Source organism: Pristis pectinata, chromosome 1, assembly GCF_009764475.1.
Source record: "Pristis pectinata isolate sPriPec2 chromosome 1, sPriPec2.1.pri, whole genome shotgun sequence".
NCBI lineage: Eukaryota > Metazoa > Chordata > Chondrichthyes > Rhinopristiformes > Pristidae > Pristis > Pristis pectinata.
This window is the reverse complement of record NC_067405.1, coordinates 140,008,472-140,029,601: the sequence shown is the minus strand read 5'-3', so window position 1 is coordinate 140,029,601 and position 21,130 is coordinate 140,008,472. Positions and strand designations below refer to the sequence as shown.

Here is a 21,130-nt window from a genome sequence, read left to right as displayed (position 1 = left end):
TGCGGGCTGCCCCCAGAACACTCTACGCAAAAGATGTATTTCACTGTGTGTTCCAATGTACATGAGACTAATAAAGATATCTTATACAATCTTATAAAGAGCCGCGAGGTGATGTTGCATCTCTATAGAACTCTGGTTAGACCACACTTGGAGTATTGCGTTCAGTTCTGGTTGCCTCATTATAGGAAGGATGTGGAAGCTTTAGAGAGGGTGCAGAGGAGATTTACCAGCATGTTGCCTGGATTGGAAAGCATGTCTTAAGAGGAAAGGTTGAGTGAGCTAGGGCTTTTCTCTTTGGAACAAAAGAGGATGAGAGGTGACTTGATAGAGGTGTACAAGATAAGAGGCATAGATCGAGTGGACGGTCAGAGAATTTTTGCCAGGGCGACAATGGCTAACACAAGGGAAAATAATTTTAAGGTGATTGGAGGAAGGTATAAGGGGGATGTCAAGGGTAAGTTTTTTTTACACAGGGAGTGGTGGGAGCGTGGAATGCACTGCCTGCAGAGTTTGTCGGGGCAGATACATTAGGGACATTTAAGAGACTCTTAGCTAGCCATATGAATGATAGAGAAAAGGAAGGCTATGTGGGAAGGAAGGATTAGATTGATCTTAGAGCAGGATAAAATGTCAGCACAACATTGTGGGCTGAAGGGCCTGTACTGTGCTGTAGAGTTCTATGTTCTATATTTCATCTTCCACTAGTAAAAGGCATAAGAGGATATTACACCAAAAATAGGGTACAGAACCTTATAGGTAGGCAGCCCTATAACATCAATTCACCCCACCTGACAACCTCACTAGTCTAGAGTAACTAGTGGCATAATTAATTTACGTGTCGGTTTATATTTGGTACTGAATGTGTGACTTTGCTACAGTTACTTTCCAGTCCCTAGAATCCATGAATCTGCTGCATACAATGCATCACTCACCTGCAGTCCTGCATCAAAGTGGTACAAGTAAACCATGCAGCACAACATAAACAAGTATGCTCATGTGCAGCTGAACTTCTGGCCCTAGATCTGTATATCTAAGCACCTCTAAAATTTGGCCAGTCAAGTGTAAAACATAGATCAAGAGAGATTATACAAAATGTCTTTTGTTACCGTGTTCAGCACATGCCAGCTTATATTATGTATCAAATAGCTTTTCCTAAAGCTGCATGCCATGTTCTTATCAGTTTTCTATTTAGTTTTATACAAACATGCATTATTGCAACTGCATACAAACAAAATTTTACAGCATTTTACACATGCATCTCTCAAAAACAAATTAATACAAAGGTTTAGAAAATGAGAATCAGCTAATCCAAAATTAAGAAGTGTTTGGCAATGGTCCAATGAAATTTGCATCATACTTTTCTGCATGATTTGACAGCTATGCTTTATAGGATTTTAACCCATCCATCTTTTGGTTAAAACAGACTATCAAATTTCCATAAACTTCAAACCTCTGCAGATTAAACGATTTGGTCCCTCTAAGAATTACTTGTTATTCTTCTGATGACATTTCTATCATAATGAATAGTTATAATTTAACTCTGCAGAATTCCATTTTGTTTTATGCGTAAATATCACATCCAATTCATTTAAATAAAGGCTTGCCTGTGCATTGAAGTTTTTTGCCATTCAATAAAAATAACACTTGCACCCAAGAGAAAAATGTAATATTTGCAATAGAAGAGCTGAATCAGATACAAAAGATTAAAACACAAACCTAGCTGATTATTCAAATCTGTTATTTTTAGTCAAAATACGAAATCTTTTTCAGATGCTTATCTTGTTATTATAATGCACACTAAGCATTTGATTTGAAAGAAGTATTATATATTTTTTTACATTCAATTCATTTTCAGAATCTGGGTGACTCTGGCAAGGCCAGCATCCCTCACCGCCCTTGAAAAGGTGACTATATTGCTGCCACAAAACAGCAAATTTCAGGACATACAAGTCAGTGATAATAAACCTGATTTTGATTCAGATTCTTGAACCACTGCAATCCTTCTGTTGAAGAAATTTCCATTGTGTGCTGTTGAGTAGAGTCCTAAGATTTAAACCCAGCAACGATGAAGGAATAGTGATATATGTCCAAGACAAAAGTGTGGGACTTGGAGACAACCTGCAAGTGATGGTGTTCCAATACTCATTCAGCCCTTGTCCTTAATGGTATAGGTCATAGGTTTGGGAAGCTTGGTTGAGTAACTGGAGTGCACTTGTAGACATCTACCGTATGTCATTGGAGGACAGAATGAAGGCTCAGGGTGGTTGATGGGTGCTAAATCAAGTGGGCTGATTTGCCTTGGCTGGTATTGAGTTTTTTGAAAGCTGTTGGTGCTGCAATTGTACAGACAAGGGGACACCTTTCGATCACATTCCTGACTTGTGCTTTACCACAGGATACCCAGATTCTGACTGTAGTCACAGTATTTATGTGGCTGGTCTAGTTGAGGTTTCTGGTCAACCGAGACGCCCTGGAACTGAAAGATAGGGGACTTGGTAATGGCAGTGCCATTGAATGTCAAGGGTATGTAGTTAGACTCACTCCTGTTAAAGATGATTATTACCTGGTAATTCTTTGGCACAAATGCTACTTGCCAGTTATATGCTCTGCCTGAATGTTGTCTTGATTTTGCTGCATAGAGGCACAGACTGGTTCGTTTGCTAATGAGATGCAAATGGAATTTGAACATTGTGGAATTAACAGCCAAAGATGGTTGGGCCTAGGAAATTGTCATGAGGATCTCCTGCAGTGATGGCTTGTGGCTTGAAGGACATGTGTCAGATGTAGGAAACTGGTATCGAATGAGTTCTTTGAGGTTCATAGAGGATATAAAACATAGAACACTACAGCACAGTACAGGCCCTTCAGCCCATAATGTTGTGCCGACATTTTATCCTGCTCTAAGATCTATCTAACCCTTCCCTCCCACATAGCCCCTATTTTTCTATCATTCATGTGTCCATCTAAGAGTCTCTTAAATGTTCCTAATGTATCTGCCCCCACAACCTCTGCTGGCAGTGCGTTCCACGCACCCACCACTCTCTGTGTAAAAAACTTATCCCTGACATCCTCCTTATACCTTCCTCCAATCACCTTAAAATTATGTCCCCTCGTGTTAGCCATTGGCGCCCTGGGAAAAAGTCTCAAGTCTCTATAGGAGAGAACTTCAAAAAGAAATTAAGACAGCAAAAAGGGACCATGAAATGACTTTGGCAAGCAGGATTGACAGGAATCCTAAAACCTTTTTCAAGGTATATTAAAAGCAAGAGGTAGCTAAGGAAAGGATCAGAGTAGTAATCTATGCATGGAGCCAGGGGATATGAGTGAGATCCTAAAAAAAAACTCTCGTCAGTATTCACCAGGGAGAAGGATGTGGAAGCTGGAGAGTTAAGGGAGGGGTATGATGATATACTGGAGCACATCTATATCAGGAAGGAGGAAGGGCTAGAAATATTGGAGCACATTGGGTAGATAAATCCCCAGGGTCTATCCCAGGATGCGAAAGGAAGCAAGGAAGGAGGCTGCTGGAGCTCTGACAGTTTGATCATCTGCTTGTTCACTGACTGTTTATAAGTCACAATCCCTGCCTTGGACAGAGTCAGCACAAGTTAGCAATTTGTTTCATAGGTTGATGTCATCTGTGAAAAAACACACTGCTTAACTCCTCCAGCCCATTACTCCTGACCTTCCTTAAACTATCATCAGAAACAGACCTCATTTTGTTAGGTGATATTCTCTCACCGGCTTCTAGCCTTGTAGACTCCAACCCCCTCACAGCAAGATTCCACCTCCTGCCCAAAATCTACAAACTGGACTATCTGGGCAGACCCAGCGTTTCGGCCTGCTCTTTTCACTTCCTATTTTGACTCCATCTTTTTTCCTATAGTTCAGCCTTTGACATCTCTGATGCCCTTCACCATTTTGACAGTTTCTAATTCCATTGCAAGCCAGGACGGTCTGAGGGTTCTCAACATCTTCCCTGTACAGAACCCCAACCAGTTCCCCTCCACCAACAACAAAAACAGTAAATGCTGAAAATACTCAGCAGGTTAGGCTGCATCTGTGGGAAGTAAAGGGTCTCCAACCTGAAATGTTGACTCTGTTGCTCTTCCTACAGATGCAGCCTGACCTGCTGAGTATTTCCAGCATTTTCTGTATTTGTTTTAGTTTTCAAGCACCTGCAGTTTTTATTTTACTTTCCCTTCCACTGATATCTTCCTTCTTCTTGAACCATGGTTTCTTCTCCACCATAGTTAACAGAGCCCTTGACCTCATCTCATCTATTTCCCGCACTTTGCCCTAGTTTCATGTAAACACTAGAAACTGATTTTAAGTTAAAGATCTACGATCCAAACTTCTGTTAGAGTCATAGGAGTCATGGTCATACAGCAAGGAAAAAGGCAATTTGGCACATCGTTTGTGTCGACCATCAAGCACCCATCTTTATTCTCTCCACGTTCCCATCAACAACCCCTGAACTTTATCACTGACCTACATACTACAGACAAATTACAATGGTCAACTAACTTCAAACTCAAAGACATGTGGGAGAAAACTGGAGCACCCAGAAGAAACCGACATGGTCAGAGTAAGAACATGCAAACTGCATGTAGACAGCACCATAGGTCACAATTAAACCTTGTTCACTGTAGTTGTGAGACAGCAGCTCTACTAATCAGACCACTGTGATGCCTACATTTCTAGAATGTGTATTGAATGGCTCTTTACACCCTCTTCTTATTCAGTCAAATCTATGAATAAAAGGTAAAAAAAACTAAAGGTGCTGGAAATCAGAAATAAAAAATAGAAAATGCTATACATATTCAAGAGGTCCAAGAAAGAGAAAAAGTTTATGTTTCAGGTTAATCACCTTTCATCAGAAGCCAAAGGGTCATTGACATGAAACATTATTTCTGTTTCTCCATGATGCTTGACCTACTGAGTTTTTGTTTTAGCATTTTCTGTTTTTATTTCCATGAATTTAGACCCCAAATTTTTATGAATGAGTGGATCTTGGTACAGGAATTACACTGAGCTATGTTAGGAGTAAATAAGGCAGCAACTTCACACACCTATGCAGGCAATTAAACTTGGAAATCAGGAAGGGAAGTATTTAAGGAAATCAGGAATTTGCTAACTGACTTACTCTGCTATTCCACAGGTGCCGTTCTCGTGGCACTTTGCTAGCAAACATGTGGATAATTTGAAGTTGCAGTTGTGGCCCACTAACCTTGGCAGAAAATGTTAAAACTTTTTCCAAACTTTCTTTCCAAACCAAAACTGCCTCTCCAGCAATAAAAATTTAATTAAATTCCTTCAGATTAAAATTATCAGAATCAAAACTTAGCATTATCTTTTATTTTACTTTTTAGTTTTTATCTCTGTTACACAGTTTCTTCTTTCATCTCTTTATTTTCTTTTCTGCACTTGATTTATAAATCTTCCAGTCTACAATTTCTGGTTTAGACACTATATGTGCCTCCAGTCTGGTTGATTGAAGAGACACATATTTCTTTGACCTGTTCACACAGGTTCTGTCATTTCCTGTAGTAGGTGGCACACTGAAATGACCCTTATTACCAGTCAGAATACAAAATCCAAATTAACCCTCTGTCCTAGTTCAGAAATAATCAACAACAAGCCTATTTTCCTAGAATTGATTGGAAAATCCAGAATTATGTTTTTTTTACAACTTAACAATAAAGAGCTGGACAGGTTCGGCAGAAGGCTACATCACATGAACACATATTGTTTCCATTTCTGAAACTGTCGACAATAAACCAATTTTTATTGATATATTCTTTTGGCATACACTGACACTTACTGCCCATCCTTAATTGCTCCTGAACTACGTGGCTTGTTGAGTCATTCCAGTGGGCAGTTAGAAGTCAATCACATTGGTGGATCTAGAGTCACATATAGACCAGACCAGCTATGGACAAAAGATTTACTTCCCTAAAGGACATCAGTGAACCAGACAAATTTGTATAATAATCTAATATTTTAATGGTTTCCAGTACTGATATTAGCTCTTTATTTCACATTTATTCAATTACTGGAATTTACATTCCCATTGCAGTGCTGTGATTCAATCTCCTCTGGATGAATAATCAAGGCTTCAGGATACAAATCCAAGATCTTAACTACCATATTGTTGTGCCTTGATAAACTGCTAATATTAGGAAAGTATTCCTACCTCTGTTAACCCTATAAGATTGCATTGAGTAATTTAATAGACATTCATTAATCTACTGCATTTGTTTCTACCAGGCATTTCATGGTCCAATTTGAAAATCATCATGTTGGCATATCAACTAATTTCAAATTTTCTTTTCATTTCATAAATAATACAACTTAAAAATAGACAATTACACAATTAATCCCTGAAATCTCAAATAAGTGCTGCCAGATGCATATATAGCCAGAATTTCTTTCACGGGTTCATTATCAGCATCCAAGAGAAGAAGACAGTTTGCAATATGACAATTCCAAATTATATAGTGGAGTGTATTTTGTGCCAGTAACATGCAAACATTATTTGACATCTACAAATAAATGTGCTCTTTCCCAGCACTTCCCTTTGAGGAATCTGTGATGAATCTATGGCCAGTTCCACAAAGTGGACTGAATGAAGCAACTGGATTGTCTGCATTTGCATTTACATTTTTTATAGCAGCTTTCATGACCTAAAGAACCCAAAGCACTTTACAACTGACAAACAATGGAACCATCAGGATTCTGAAGGCATTTGACAGGGCAGACGCCATGAGGAGGAGTCCCCTAATAGGAAGTTTAGAACATGGGGCATAGTCTCAAGATTTGGCTCCATTACTTAAGACAGAGATAAGGAGGAATTTCTTCTTTCAATAGAGAGTAAATCTTTACAATTATCATGACAGCTGTGGAAACCGAATCATCAAGTATATTCAAGACTGAGATAAATAGAGTTTTGTACCACAAGGGAGACCAGGCAGGAAAACGGGGTCAAGGCCAATATTAGATCAGTCAGATCTTACTAAATAGTGGAGCAGGCTTAGAGGTTACATGGCCTAATCCTGCTCCTATTTCCCATGTATCTTTTTCTGAAGTGTAGTTACTATTGCCATGTAGAAAATGTGGTAAAAAATCCTACATTCCAAAGTTAAACCTTATATTGGCACTTTACAACAAAGTTAAAAAAAAAGCTAATTCAATGAAGCAGTAAGCAAACAACTGGTGGCCAACAACTGCAAATAATCAAATGATGTTTGTAACAATATTGTTGTAGACCTTGTTCTGTCCTCCATTATTTACAGCATGCATCTCAACCAAACCAAGTGTGCAGCATCAGCTACACCTTGCTATAGTTAAGACATCTTCACACAAATAAGACTTGAAACATTGGGATGGAAATTGCACCCATACCTCGCAAAAAAACACTTTGGCTTGAATAGTTTAACATCAGTTCTTGGTCCCTGCTGTATTTGTTTACATTTCCCATTTAGTCATTAGAACAAGGTACACTATTCAGCCCTGAACCTGTTCCACCAATCAATGAGATCATCACTGATTTGTATCCTAAGTCCCACTTCAATGTATTTCTGATTGCAGCCAAGATGCCTCCTGCCAATGACACTGTTAAAAAGATGGAAATGAAACTCCCTTCTTTGAATTATTCACATTTATCAGCAATACAATTTTACTGCCAAAAGTAGCAAGAATACATTAGATTTTGAAAGGATTTTCCCCTGGCAATTGCAACACAGCAGCAGAGTTGTTCTGTTATTCAAGTTAGAATAACATAATCACTTGCAGGCAGATTTTCTTCAAAAAAATCCAAATACTCATACGTTGTTGTCGCAACAGGAATATATCCCCAACATCCTAATGATTAAAACTTACAAATTAGCTTGCTTCTCTAAAATGCCTGATTGTGAAGAACAAAGTGAACATCTTTTTCAGCAATGTACAGATTTCTGCAGTCTGCTGTGTTAAACAACCTAATGCCAACATTGCTGTAAATAAATATATATATATTATATTTATTCCATACTTAAAATTACACAGTTTTAAAAAGAGACTGTAAAAGCATTTAAATTGTGCAACACTGATATGGAACTTCCACTAAGCAGTTTGTTACAGACTAAGCAAACCATGCAAAAATTAAAAATCCAATCAAGTTCTTGGGGCAATTATCGAGTCATAGAGTACTACAGCACAGAAACAGGCTCTTCGGCCCATCTAGTCCATGCTGCCTGATCTTCTGCCTAGTCCCACCTACCTGCACCCAGACTATATCCCTCCAAACACCTCTCATCCATGTACCTATCCAAATTTCTCTTAAATGTAACAATTTAATCCACATTTACAATTTCGCTGGGAGTTCATTCCATGCTCACACCACCCTCTGAGTGAAGAAGTTTCCCCTCAGATTTCCCTTAAATATTTCACCTTTCACCCTAAACCTATGTCCTCTAGTTCTACTCTCACTCAACCTTAGGGAAAAAAGCCTGCGTGTATTCACCCTATCTATACCCCTCATAATTTTGTATACCTCTATAAGATCTCCCCTCATTCTCCTGCATGAGTCCTAACTTATTCAACCTTTCCCTATAACTCATGTCCTCAAGTCCCAACAACATCCTTGTAAATTTTCTCTGCACTCTTTCAAGCTTATTGATATCTTTCTTGTAGGTAGGTGTCCAGAAATGCACACAATACTCTAAATTCAGTCTCACCAATGTTTTGTACAAATTCAAAATACCATTCCAACTCCTGTACTCAGTGCCCTGATTTATGAAGGCCAATGTGCCAAAAGCTCTCTTTATGACCCTACCTACATGTGATGCCACTTTCAAGGAATTATAGATCTGTATTCCCAGGCTCCTTTGTTCTACCACATACCTCAAAGCCCTACCATTCACTCTGTAAATCTTACCTTGGTTTGTCCTCACAAAGTGCAACACCTCACACTGGTCTGCATTAAATTCCATCTGTCATTTTTCAGGCCATTTTCCTAGCTAGTCAAGATCACACTGCAAGCTTTGATGGCCTTCCTTGCTATCCACTATGCCCCCAATCTTGGAGTCATCTGCAAATTTGCTGATCTAATTTACTACATTATCATCTAAATCAGTAATATAGATGATAAACAACAACAGACCCAGGACCGATCCCTGCGGCACACCACTAGTCACAGGCCTCTTGTCAGAGAGACAACTATCGACTACCGCTCTCTGGCTTCTCCTGCTGAGCCAATGTTGAATCCAATTGGCTCCTTCATCCTGAATGCCAAGCGACAGAACCTTCTGGACCAGCCTCCTATGTGGGACTTTGTCAAAGGCCTTGCTAAAGTCCATGTAGATAACATCCACTGCCTTTCCCTCATCGACCTTCTTGATAACCTCCTCAAAAAACTCCATAAGATTGGTTAGACATGACCTACCATGCACAAAGCCATGTTGACTATCCCTAATCAGGCTGTCTATCCAAATATTTTTATATCCTGTCCCTTGGAATAACTTCCAGTAATTTACCCAAGACTGACATCAGGCTCACTGGTTAATAATTTCTTGGCTTATTCTTAGAGCCTTTCTTGAACAACGGAACAACATTAGCTATTCTCCAGTCCTCCAGCACCTCACCCATGGCTAAAGACACAAAGATCCCGCCAGGGGATCGGTTGTTTTGGATTGGGTGCTGTGTAACGAACCGGAGGTGATTAGGGAACTAAAGGTAAAAGAACCATTAGGAACTAGTGATCACAATATGATTGAGTTTAGTTTCAAATTTGAGAAGGAGAAGCTGATAACTGGTGTATTGATATTTCAGTGGAACAAAGGAAATTACAGTGGTATGAGAGAGGAGCTGACCCAAATTGATTGGAAGAGTAAGCTAGCTGGAGGGACGGCAGAGCAGAAATGGATGGAATTTCTACAAGAAATAAGGAAAATGCAGGATAGATATATTCCAAGAAAAAAGGTTTTGAATGGAAAAAAGGCACAAATGTGGATAACGAGAGAGGTGAAGGCTAAAATAAAAGCAAAAGGGAGGGCATACAAGGAAGCAAAAATTAGTGGGAAAACAGAAGACTGGGAAACTTTTAAAAACCTGCAAAAAGAAACTAAGAAGGTCATTAGGAAAGATAAGATGAATTATGAAAGGAAGTTGGCAGATAACAGTCAAAAGGATACTAAGAGTTTTTTTAAATATATAAGGAGTAAAAAAGAGACATGGGTCGATATAGGACCAATCGATAACAGTGCAGGAGAGATTATAATGGATGATAAAGAGATGGCAGAGGAACTAAATGAGTATTTTGCATCAGTCTTCACTGTGGAGGACATCAGCAATATACCGGATAGTCAGGGGTCTCAAGGAATGGAACTGAGTTCAGTTAAGATTAGTAGAGAGAAGGTGCTAGGAAAGCTAAGTGGACTAAAGACTGATAAGTCTCCCGGACCGGATGAGGTGCATCCCTGGGTTCTGAAGGAGGTGGCTTTAGAGATAGCGGAGGCATTGGTGATAATTTTCCAGGAATCGATAGACTCCAGCATGGTTCCGGAGGACTGGAGGGTCGCAAATGTAGTTCCGCTGTATAAGAAAGGTGGGAGGCAGCATAAAGGAAATTACAGACCTATTAGTCTGATGTCGGTGTTGGGAAAGTTATTAGAATCGATCCTCAAGGATGAGGTTATGGAATACCTAGAGGTGCAAGGCAAGACAGGTCCAAGCCAACATGGTTTCATGAAGGGAAGATCCTGCCTGACCAACCTATTGGAGTTTTTTGAAGAAATCTCAGGTAGGGTGGATAAGGGAGAGGCAGTAGATGTTGTGCATTTAGACTTTCAAAAGGCCTTCGACAAGGTGCCACACAAGAGACTGATTAATAAGATGAGAGGTCATGGAATTACAGGTGGGATAACAGAATGGGTGGAGCATTGGCTGGTTGGCAGAAAGCAAAGGGTGGGAATAAAAGGATCCTGTTCTGGTTGGCTACCGGTTACTAGTGGTGTTCCCCAGGGGTCGGTGTTGGGGCCGCTTTTTACCTTGTACACTAACAATTTGGATGATGGAGTAAATGGTTTTGTGGCTAAGTTTGCGGATGACACCAAGATAGGTGGAGGAGTAGAGAGTATTGAGGAGACAGGAAGGTTGCAGAAAGACCTAGATAGTTTAGGAGAATGGGCAAGGAAATGGCAGATGAAATTAAATGTTGAGAAATGTGCAGTTGTACACTTTGGAAACAGAAATAAATGGGCAGATTATTATCTAGCAGGAGAGAAAATTCAAAGTACAGAAGTACAAAGGGACTTGGGGGTACTCGTGCAGGATACCCTAAAGGTTAACCACCAGGTCGGATCAGTGGTAAGGAAAGCGAATGCTATGTTGGCATTCATTTCGAGAGGTATAGTATATAAAAGTAAGGAAGTGTTGATGAGGCTCTACGGGGCACTAGTGAGCCCTCATTTGGAATACTGTGCACAGTTTTGGGCCCCATATCTTAGGAAGGATGTGCTGATGTTGGAGAGGGTTCAGAGGGGATTTACGAGGATGATTCCCGGAATGAAAGGGCTAACCTATGATGAACGTTTGTCGGCTCTTGGACTGTACTCACTGGAGTACAGAAGAATGAGAGGGGACCTCATAGAAACATTTAAAATGTTGAAGGGACTGGACAGAGTAGATGTGGCCAAGCTGTTTTCCTTGGTGGGTGAGTCCAGGACCAGAGGGCACAATCTTAGAATTAGTGGGTACAGGTTTAAAACAGAGATGAGAAGAAATTTCTTTAGCTAGAGGGTAGTGAATTTATGGAATTCCTTGCCACGTACAGCAGTGGAGGCTAGATCATTGGAGGCGCTTAAGGAGGAGATAGATAGATATCTAATTAGTCAAAGTATCAAGGGATATGGGGATAAGGACGGAAATTGGGGTTAGAATAGTTTTTTTTGCTCATGGAGCAGACATTTCCCCCCCCCCACCATTTCTCATTTCTTTTCTCTTTTTCCCCTTTTCTTTGGAGCAGACTCGATGGGCTGAATGGCCTACTTCTGCTCCCTTGTCTTGTGATCTTGCGATTTTAAATATCTCTGCCAGCGCCCTGCAATTTCTGCACGAGCCTCCCACAAGGTCCGAGGGTACACCTTGTTAGACCCTGGGGATTTATCAACTCTCATTCACCGCAAGACAGCCAGCACCTCCTCTTCCATAATCTGGATAGGGTCCATGACCTCACTACTCTTTTGCCTCAGTTCTATAGTCTCTGTGTCTGTCTCCAGAATAAATACAGATGCAAAAAATTCATTTAAGATCTCCCCCATCTCTTTCGGCTCCATGCATAGATGACCATGCCGATCTTCAAGAGCACCAATTCTGTCCCTTGCTACCCTTATGCTCTTAATATAGCTACAGAAACCCTTGGGATTCTCTTTCACTTTGTCTGCCAGAGCAATCTCATGTCCTCTTTTTGCCCTCCTGATTTCCCTCAAGTGTTCTCTTGCATTTCTTATACTCCGCAAGCACCTTATTTGATCCTAACTGCCTATACCTGATATGTGCCTCCTTTTTCCTTACTAGGGCCTCAATATCCCTCGATAACCAAGGTTTCCTAAACCTGTTAGCCTTGCCTTTTATTCTAACAGGAACATACAGATTCTGTACTCTCAATATTTCACTTTTGAAAGCCTCCCACGTGCCAAGCATCTCTTTGCCAGAAAACAGCCTATCCCAATCCATGCCCGCCAGATCCCTTCTGATGCCATCAAAATTGGCCTTACTCAAATTTAGAATCTCAACCCGAGGACCAGTCCTATCCTTCACCACGATTATCTTGAAACTAATGGAATTATGATTACTAGATCTAAAGCTTTCCCCTGAACACACTTCTGTCACCTGCCCTATCTCGATCCCTAAGAGGAGATCTAGTATCGCGCTCTCTCTTGTTGGGAGCTCTACATATTGATTAACGAAACTTTCCTGAACATATTTGACAAATTCTATCCCATCCAATCCCTTTTCAGTATGGGAGTCCCAGTCAATATGTGGAAAGTTAAAATCACTTACTGTCACCACCTCATTTTTCTTGCAACTGTCTGCTATCTCTCTACAAATTTGTTCCTCTACATCCCGCTGTTATTTGGGAGGTCTTTAATCCCTTTCTTATTCCACAGTTCCACGCATATTGCCTCAGTAGATGGGCCCTCCAGTATGTCCTCTCTGAGCACTGTCATGATATTTTCCCTGATGAGTAATGCCACCCCTCCCCCCTTTAATACCTTCCTCTCTATCATGTCTAAAACATCGGAACCCTGGAACATTCAGCTGCCAGTCCTGCCTCTCCTGCAACCAAGTCTCACTAATGGCTGCAACATCATAATTCCAGATGCTGATCCATGCTCTTAACCCTTCATCTGCCTCATCTACAATACTCCCTGCATTGAAATAGACACATCTCAGAACATAGGTCCCACCATGCTTATCAACCAGTTGATTTCTGTCTTTGCTTGTTGGCTTAACATCTGCTTTCGCCACAGCTACTCCACGTGCTGCCCTGCCACTCTGGTTCCCACCCCCCCTGCAATTCTAGTTTAAGCCCCCCGGAGCAGCATTAGCAAACCTTCCCACAAGGATATTGGTCTCCCTCCAGTTCAGGTGCAAACTGTCCTGTTTGTACAGGTCCCACCTGCCCTGGAAGAGAGCCCAATGGCTCATCCAATGGATCATTGGGCTCCAATTTGCCAATAATCCTTGGCTCATCCATTAAAGCTATTAAATTGACATTAGACTTTTTTCTTGCATCCACCTTACCAACAGGCCATGTGGACCAACATAAAAGAACATGGGCCAATTACATCTGCCATTTGCACACTAGCACTTTTGAAGACTTCAGGTACTAAAGCTAGTAGATTGCTGGGAGTAAAACTGATAATGCAGCTCAACCTCCCATTATGCCAACCTCAATTTCATTTCAAATAAAATTATGATAGTTTCCATTATGTGAAGGCAATTTGCAACATTAGTTTTATGGCCAGGTTGTTAATTGAAAATCTGTCCTAATGTGTTCACACTTAAAACTCACCATTAGCACTACAGAGTGTCACTCAACTTATTTCTTACAAAAATAGCTATTTAAAAAATTCATTGTTTGAAAAGAAATGTAGTAATAACACACATTTCAGTGTAAATTCCAATTAAAATATGCCACTACTTTAATGTGCGTGATTGCAGCAATGCTCAATAATGTTTCATTGAAAGACATGCAATTGCAAGATCATGCTTTGATTCCATAAATTGGGACATTTAAGGTTATTGTCCTGTACCCAAAAGACCACATAGCCAAAAAGCTTAGTCAGGAGGTACATTCTAACAAGGATAGGCCATTCAGCTCCTCATGCCTTTTCTACCATTCAATGAGATCGCTGGTGATCTGTACCTGAATCTCACATACCAGACAAAACTCCTGTGGCCTCAGTCTTGAAACCTTCATGTGGTACAGGATCCAAACCTTTGAATTAACTTCCTGTTTACTACCTGGACACATATGTATCCTAAAAACTGCCATACAAACACATCTTTATAATTTAACTCTTCCAAGTATCCAACCACATTTGACCTCAGCTGGTCTTTCCATTTCCACTTTTTTCTCCATTTCTAATTAAGGCCTCTTTATCCAATTTAGTTCCCTCCCAACACTGCACACCCTTTCATCCTCTCTCTTTCAAGAACTCTTCCCTTTTCTATTCCAATACGACTTTCCAACCTTTTTTATATTTCTTCATTATCCCAGTCTTAACCACCTCCTAGTTAAGCCTGCAACATTCTCATACACCTTCTCTTCGCATCCTCCAACATGTCCATTTGAGCAACTATCATTCCCTACTTACAAGTAGCAAACCCGACTGCCTCACACTATTCTTTGTTGACCTTGCCACCAAATGTAGAAACTAACAACTATTTTGTCAACTTCCTTTCCTTCAATTCACCAACAGAATTCACCTTTCTCATCTCCATCATCTCTGATCAGTCCTACAATTCTGCGATATCTGCTCCAATTCTGGCTTTTAAGCACCCCAGCTTTGTTCAGCAAATGACAGCTGTGCATGCAGCTGCCTAAACTATAAGCTCTGGAATTCCACATCCAATCCTCTCTGATGGACCCAAATTTCAGAATCAGGTTTATCACTGACTTCTATGTCATGAAATTTGTTGTTTTGTGGCAGCAGTACAGTGCACAAGATAGTATTCATGGTTTCATGGACTGTTCAAAAATCTGATGGCAGAGGGGAAGAAGCTGTTTCTGAATCATTGAGTGTGGGTCTTCAGGTTCCCATACCTTCTCCCCGATGGTAGTAAGAGAAGAGGGTATGTCTCAGATGGTGAGGTTCCTTAGTGATGGATGCCACCTTCTTGAGGCATTGCCTTTTGAAAATATCCCCAATGGTGGGGAAGGTTGTGCCAACGATGGAGCTAGCTGAGTCTACAACCCTCTGCAGCCTCTTGCAACCCTGTCCATTTTTAGCCTCCATACCAGGTGGTGATGCAGCCAGTCAGAATGCTCTCCACCGTCCACCTATAAAAATTTGTAAGAGTCTTTGGTGATATACCAGATTTCCTCAAACTCCTAACAATGTACAGCCACTGGTGTGCCTTCTTCGTGACTGCATCAATGTGTGGGGCCCAGGACAGATCCTCCGAGATGTTGACACCCAGTCACCCTTTCCAGTGCTGAACCCTCAATGAGGACTGGTGTGTGTTCTCCCAACTTTCCCCTCCTGAAGTCCACAAGCAATTCCTTGGTCTTGCTGACGTTGAGTACGAAGTTGTTGTTGTGCCACCACTCAACCAGTCCATCTACCTGACTTTTGTACACCTCCTCATCGTCATATGAGATTTTTGCCAACAACAGTGGTGTCATCTGCAAACTTTTTGGTGGTGTTTGAGCTGTGCTTAGCCACACAGTGGTGAGTGTAGAGAGAGTAGAGCAGTGGGCCAAGCACACATCCTTGAGGTGCAGCTGTGTTGATTGTCGGCAAGGAGATGTTATTAACAACCCATACTGACTGTGGTTTCCCGATAGGGAAGTTGAGGATCCAGTTGCAGAGAGAGGTACAGAGGCCCAGAATAGAATAGAATAGAACAGAACAGCATAGAACAGAGACGCAGAGTAAAATGTGCAGCCAGTACTTTAAAGTATATATAGTGTGACTGACCAAGCCTAAACTTCAAGGCATAAATGAGCACAATTTTAACTTGAAGAAGCTTTTCCAAATTCTACTATCCTTTGTATAAGGACGCACTTTTCTTTAATTTCAAGTCTAGATGCCTCGTTCTAATATTATCATCATCCCTTCCTGCAGTATTCTCTTGCAGGTATTAATAATGACTCATTTTCAAAGACAAGTGACTTTTCACATAAAAATAATGACAGACATTTCCAAGAAGAAATCAGAAGCAATACAGTCACTCAAAAAAAGTGTCATAGGTCCACCTTGTTATGTGCCCTTTATGTACCTTTCTTCTATGTCAATTTTTTCTTGGATTTGCGTTATGACTTTTTTGTGTGCCTTAAGCAATGCATGTTTTATGCAGTAATAAAAAATAAGAAACTACAGTAGAGTTTACTTTCGTTATAAGTTCAAATTCTAAATGTAAAAATTGATGTAAAGATGTATGCTGCTTTGAATTAGCAGAACTAGATTCATGCAAATTAACATCTTAGTCCAAGGGCACGAAAGAAGAATGGTGTTCTTCACAAATGTGAAATGCACATAAAAGAAAGTAATTTCTCTTATTCCTTCATACTCCACAATCCAGGGGACAACAGTAAACAAGTTACGTTACCAGGCATTCAATCAATGAGCTGGGCTCCACAGCAGGAAAGCTGCAGAATATAAATTTTAATTTAAATCAATTTAAATAAATTAATTGGTATTAAAAGCTAAAATCAGAAATGATGATCATAAAACATAAGTGATATGGTAGCATAGTGGTTAAAATTCTAAACAATATTCAGAAAACTGGACCATTGACTACAGACACAAATTTTGACCTTACCAAGGCTGGTCCCAAAGAAAGTTAATTAATCCGAAATGTTAATTAAAACAGAAGATGCAAGAAATATTCAGCTGGTTCCACAACAGCTGTAGAGCGAGAAACAGGAGTTAACATTTTTGCGTCAGTAACTTTTGAGGAACATCTCTCTCTGCCCTTGCCGCGTGACTTGCTGAGTATTTCCTGAATTTTCTATTTTATTTCAAATTTTCAGCATCTGCAGTATTTTGATTTTGAACCCAAACATTAGCTCTTTCTCCCTCCACAGACACTAACCGATTTGCAAATCCAGCATTTCCTGTTTTCACTCCAACTCAGCCTTCTTGAATGGTTGGTGAAATTATTCCAGTAGAAGCACTAAATTAATAATCTTAAACTTCAGGAGGGGGTTAGAAGCACCTATGCTTTTTGGTCATTAAAATATGGATAGCTCGAATCTTCTCAGTGCCATTAATAGCGCACTAAAGTGGTTCCTATGTACCACATCACAGTCTGTTTTGGTTGTGGATCTATAGTTTGGAAATTCAGTAGTACTCAAGCTCACAGTATTATGTGCGACTGAAACAGTCTTATACAAATTAAAACTGTTCTTTTGTGTGCTGCACTGCATTTGAGCATGCAAAGGTTAATAGCTGAGTCTGGGGCTTAATTAATTCTCACGATAATGCTCTAAGTGAGTGTTTAACTAGGAATGACATCATTAGGTGTGCCTCCAACACAAAAAAAACAGCTCATGCGGCAAGATTCATTCGTGGTGAGAAGTGCCTTGTTGAACTTCCAGAATGGTGCAATTTGGAAAGAATACTCCAAGAAATATTAATTTTCACTCACACACAAAGGCAGTGTTGGAGATCAGATCAGGAGTGCTTTATCAGGAAGGCATCTGATAAAAGTCTCAAAATATTAGGAGGGCACAGAAAGAAAATAGGCAAATGTAATTTAATATAGTCAGTTCTACTGTGGAACTCGGTGACCCAAATGTTTTCTTGTATAAACAGTTGACTGGTGTATCTGCTATTTTCTATTCCCCAGTTTGAAGCAATAAAGCTACTCTAATGCCAATTAGTTTATATGACACAGGGAACATTGAGAGGGTTCGGATATCTTTCGACAGATCAAATTCAGCTAGCAACCCGAGGACATAACTGTACATGTTAATGTTTGAGCTCTGTCTTCGTGCCAAATGAATTGTTCAGTTTACTCACCTTTCCAGGCTCAGGATGATAAAATGTGCACGGGAGCCCAGCATGCTTTCTAAGTCAAGAGTTTAATGTGACATAAAGCCACTAGCTCAACAGAAGGCTGGAATTTTAAACTCGTAAACAAAGGTTTAGAATGAGGTGTAGCTTTCTAAATCCTTGTCAAGGTTTTCAATACTGTATCAAGTCCTGAAATAAAATGCTCACATTATAGAATTTGATTTGAATCACTGCAGCATTATAATAGTTTATCCAATGCATTCATCACTACAATAATAGTCAAATCTATCCCAGGAGAAAGCTGCGTATTGTGTTTGATGTAATTTAGATTTCCTACAGATTTTTTTTAAAGTGTGAATTTGAAAAACATGCTAAAGGATAAGATAAGATTTCTTTATTAGTCACATGTACATCGAAACACAGTGAAATGCATCTTTGCATACAATGTTCTGGGGGCAGCCCGCAAGTGTCGCCATGTGTCTGGCACCAACTAGCATGCCCACAACTTCCTAACCTGTTATGTCTTTGGAATGTGGGGGGAAACCGAAGCACCGGAGGAAACTCTCGCAGACACAGGGAGAACATACAAACTCCTTTCAGATAGTGGCCAGAATTGAACCCAGTTCGCTGGCGCTGTAATAGCATTACACTAACCGCTACACTACTGTGCCTGCCAGACAGGCACAAAGATAAAAACAAAATACAATTTTTAAAACCTCCAATCACTTCAATCCAAGAAAACACAGTTTGGAAGCAACAAATTATGGAGCATCTTTTGAGATAGCAGGCAAATTAATGTTTTGGGAAACCTATCCAAACCATCAGGTAAGTGACAAAATTCACAGGCAAGTTAAAGATCTGAGAAAAATACCTTGTTCACACCTATTGGTATTGGTATATTATTATCACTTATACCGAGGTACAGTGAGAAACTTGTCTTGCATACTGATTGTACGGGTCAATTCATTACACAGTGCAGTTACATTTAGTTAGTACAGAGTGCATTGATGTAGTACAGGTAAAAACAATAACAGTACAGAGTAAAGTGTCACAATTACAGAGAAAGTGCAGTGGCAATAAGATGCAAGGTCATAACAAAGTAGATTGTGAGATCAGAGTCCATCTCATTATATAAGGGAACAGTTCAATAGTCTTATCACAGTGGGATAGAAGCTGTCCTTAGCCTGGTGGTATGTGCCCTCAGGCTCCAGTATCTTCTACCTGATGGACGAGGAGAGAAGAGAAAATGACCTGGGTGGGTGGAGCCTTTGATTATGCTGGCTGCTTCACAAGCAGCGAAAGGTAAAGACAAGGAGAGTCCAATGGAGGGGAGGCTGGTTTCTGTGACTCGCTGGGCTGTGTCCACAAACTCTCTGCAGTTTCTTGCAGTCCTGGGCAGAGCAGTGCCCGTACAAGCCGTGATGCATCCAGATAGGATGCTTTCTATGGTGCATCGATAAAAGTTGGTGAGTGTCAAAGGGGACATACTGAATTTCTTTAGTTTCCTGAGGAAGTAGAGGCGCTGGTGAGCTTTCTTGGCCATGGTATTGGTTTATTATTGTCACTTGTACCGAGGTACAGTGAAAAACTTGTCTTACAAACCGATCTTACAGGTCAATTCATTATACAGTGCAGTTACATCAAGTTAGTACAGAGTGCATTGATGTAGTACAGGTAAAACAAAATAACAGTACAGAGGAAAGTGTCACAGCTACAGAGAAAGTGCAGTGCAATAAGGTGCAAGGTCACAACAAGGTAGATCGTGAGGTCGTGAGGTCATAGGCCATAGTCCATCTCATTGTATAAGGGAACTGTTCAATAGTCTTATCACAGTGGGGTAGAAGCTGTCCTTAAGTCTGGTGGTGCATGCCCTCAGGCATCTGTATCTTCTACCCGATGGAAGAGTAGAGAAGAGAGAATGTCCTGGGTGGGTGGGGTCTTTGATTATGCTAGCTGCTTCACCAAGACAATGAGAGGTAAAGACAGAGTCCAAGGAGGGGAGACTGGTGTCCGTGATGCGCTGGGCTGTGTCCACAACTCTCTGCAGCTACTTGCGGTCTTGGGCAGAGCAGTTGCCATACCAAGCCGTGATACATCCTGATAGGATGCTTTCTATGGTGCATTGGTAAAAGTTGGTGAGAGTCAAAGGGGACAAACCAAATTTCTTTAGCCTCCTGAGGAAGTAGAGGCGCTGGTGAGCTTTCTTGGCCATGGCATCCAGGTGGTTTGTCCAGGATTCTACATGATTTGACCAGGACAGGCTATTGGTGATGTTCACTCCCAGGAACTTGGAGTTCTCAACCCTCTTGACCTCAGCAGCGATGTAGACAGGTGCATGTACACTGCCGCCTTTCCTGAAGTCAATGACCACCTATTTTGTTTTGTTGACATTGAGGGAAAGGTTGTTGTCATGACACCATGCCACTAAACTCTCTATCTCCTTCCTGTACCCTGACTCATCGTTGTTTGAGATACGGCCCACTACGGTGGTACCATCTGCAAACTTGTAGATGGAGTTAGAGCAGAATCTGGCCACGCAGTCATGAGCATATAGGGACTATAGAGGGCTGAGGACGGAGCCTTGTGGGGCACCAGTGTTGAGAATTATCGTGCTGGAGGTATTGCTGCCTATCCTCACTGATTGAGGTCTGTTGGTCAGAAAGTCAAGGATCCAGCCTAATAGATAAAGAAAAATACCTTTCACCTGTATGAAATATTTCATATTCTCAAGATGTCCCAAAGAACTTCAGGATCAAGGAAGTACTTTTGAAAATCAGTCACCGCTGTAATGCAGGGAAATGAGGCAATAGAGACAACACGGTACTGTAGCAGTTAGCATAATGCTATTACAGTGCTAGCGATCGGGGTTCAATTCCCGCTGCTGTCTGTAAGGAGTTTGTACG

At 40.7% G+C, this 21,130-nt stretch overlaps 1 protein-coding gene across 27 annotated transcripts in view; it reads right to left on the bottom strand.

Annotated features, from left to right (window-relative positions):
- Nucleotides 1-21,130, bottom strand: part of nrxn3a (neurexin 3a) — a 1,776,465-nt gene that overhangs the window by 1,663,326 nt on the left and 92,009 nt on the right. The gene's annotated exons all lie outside the window — the stretch shown is intronic.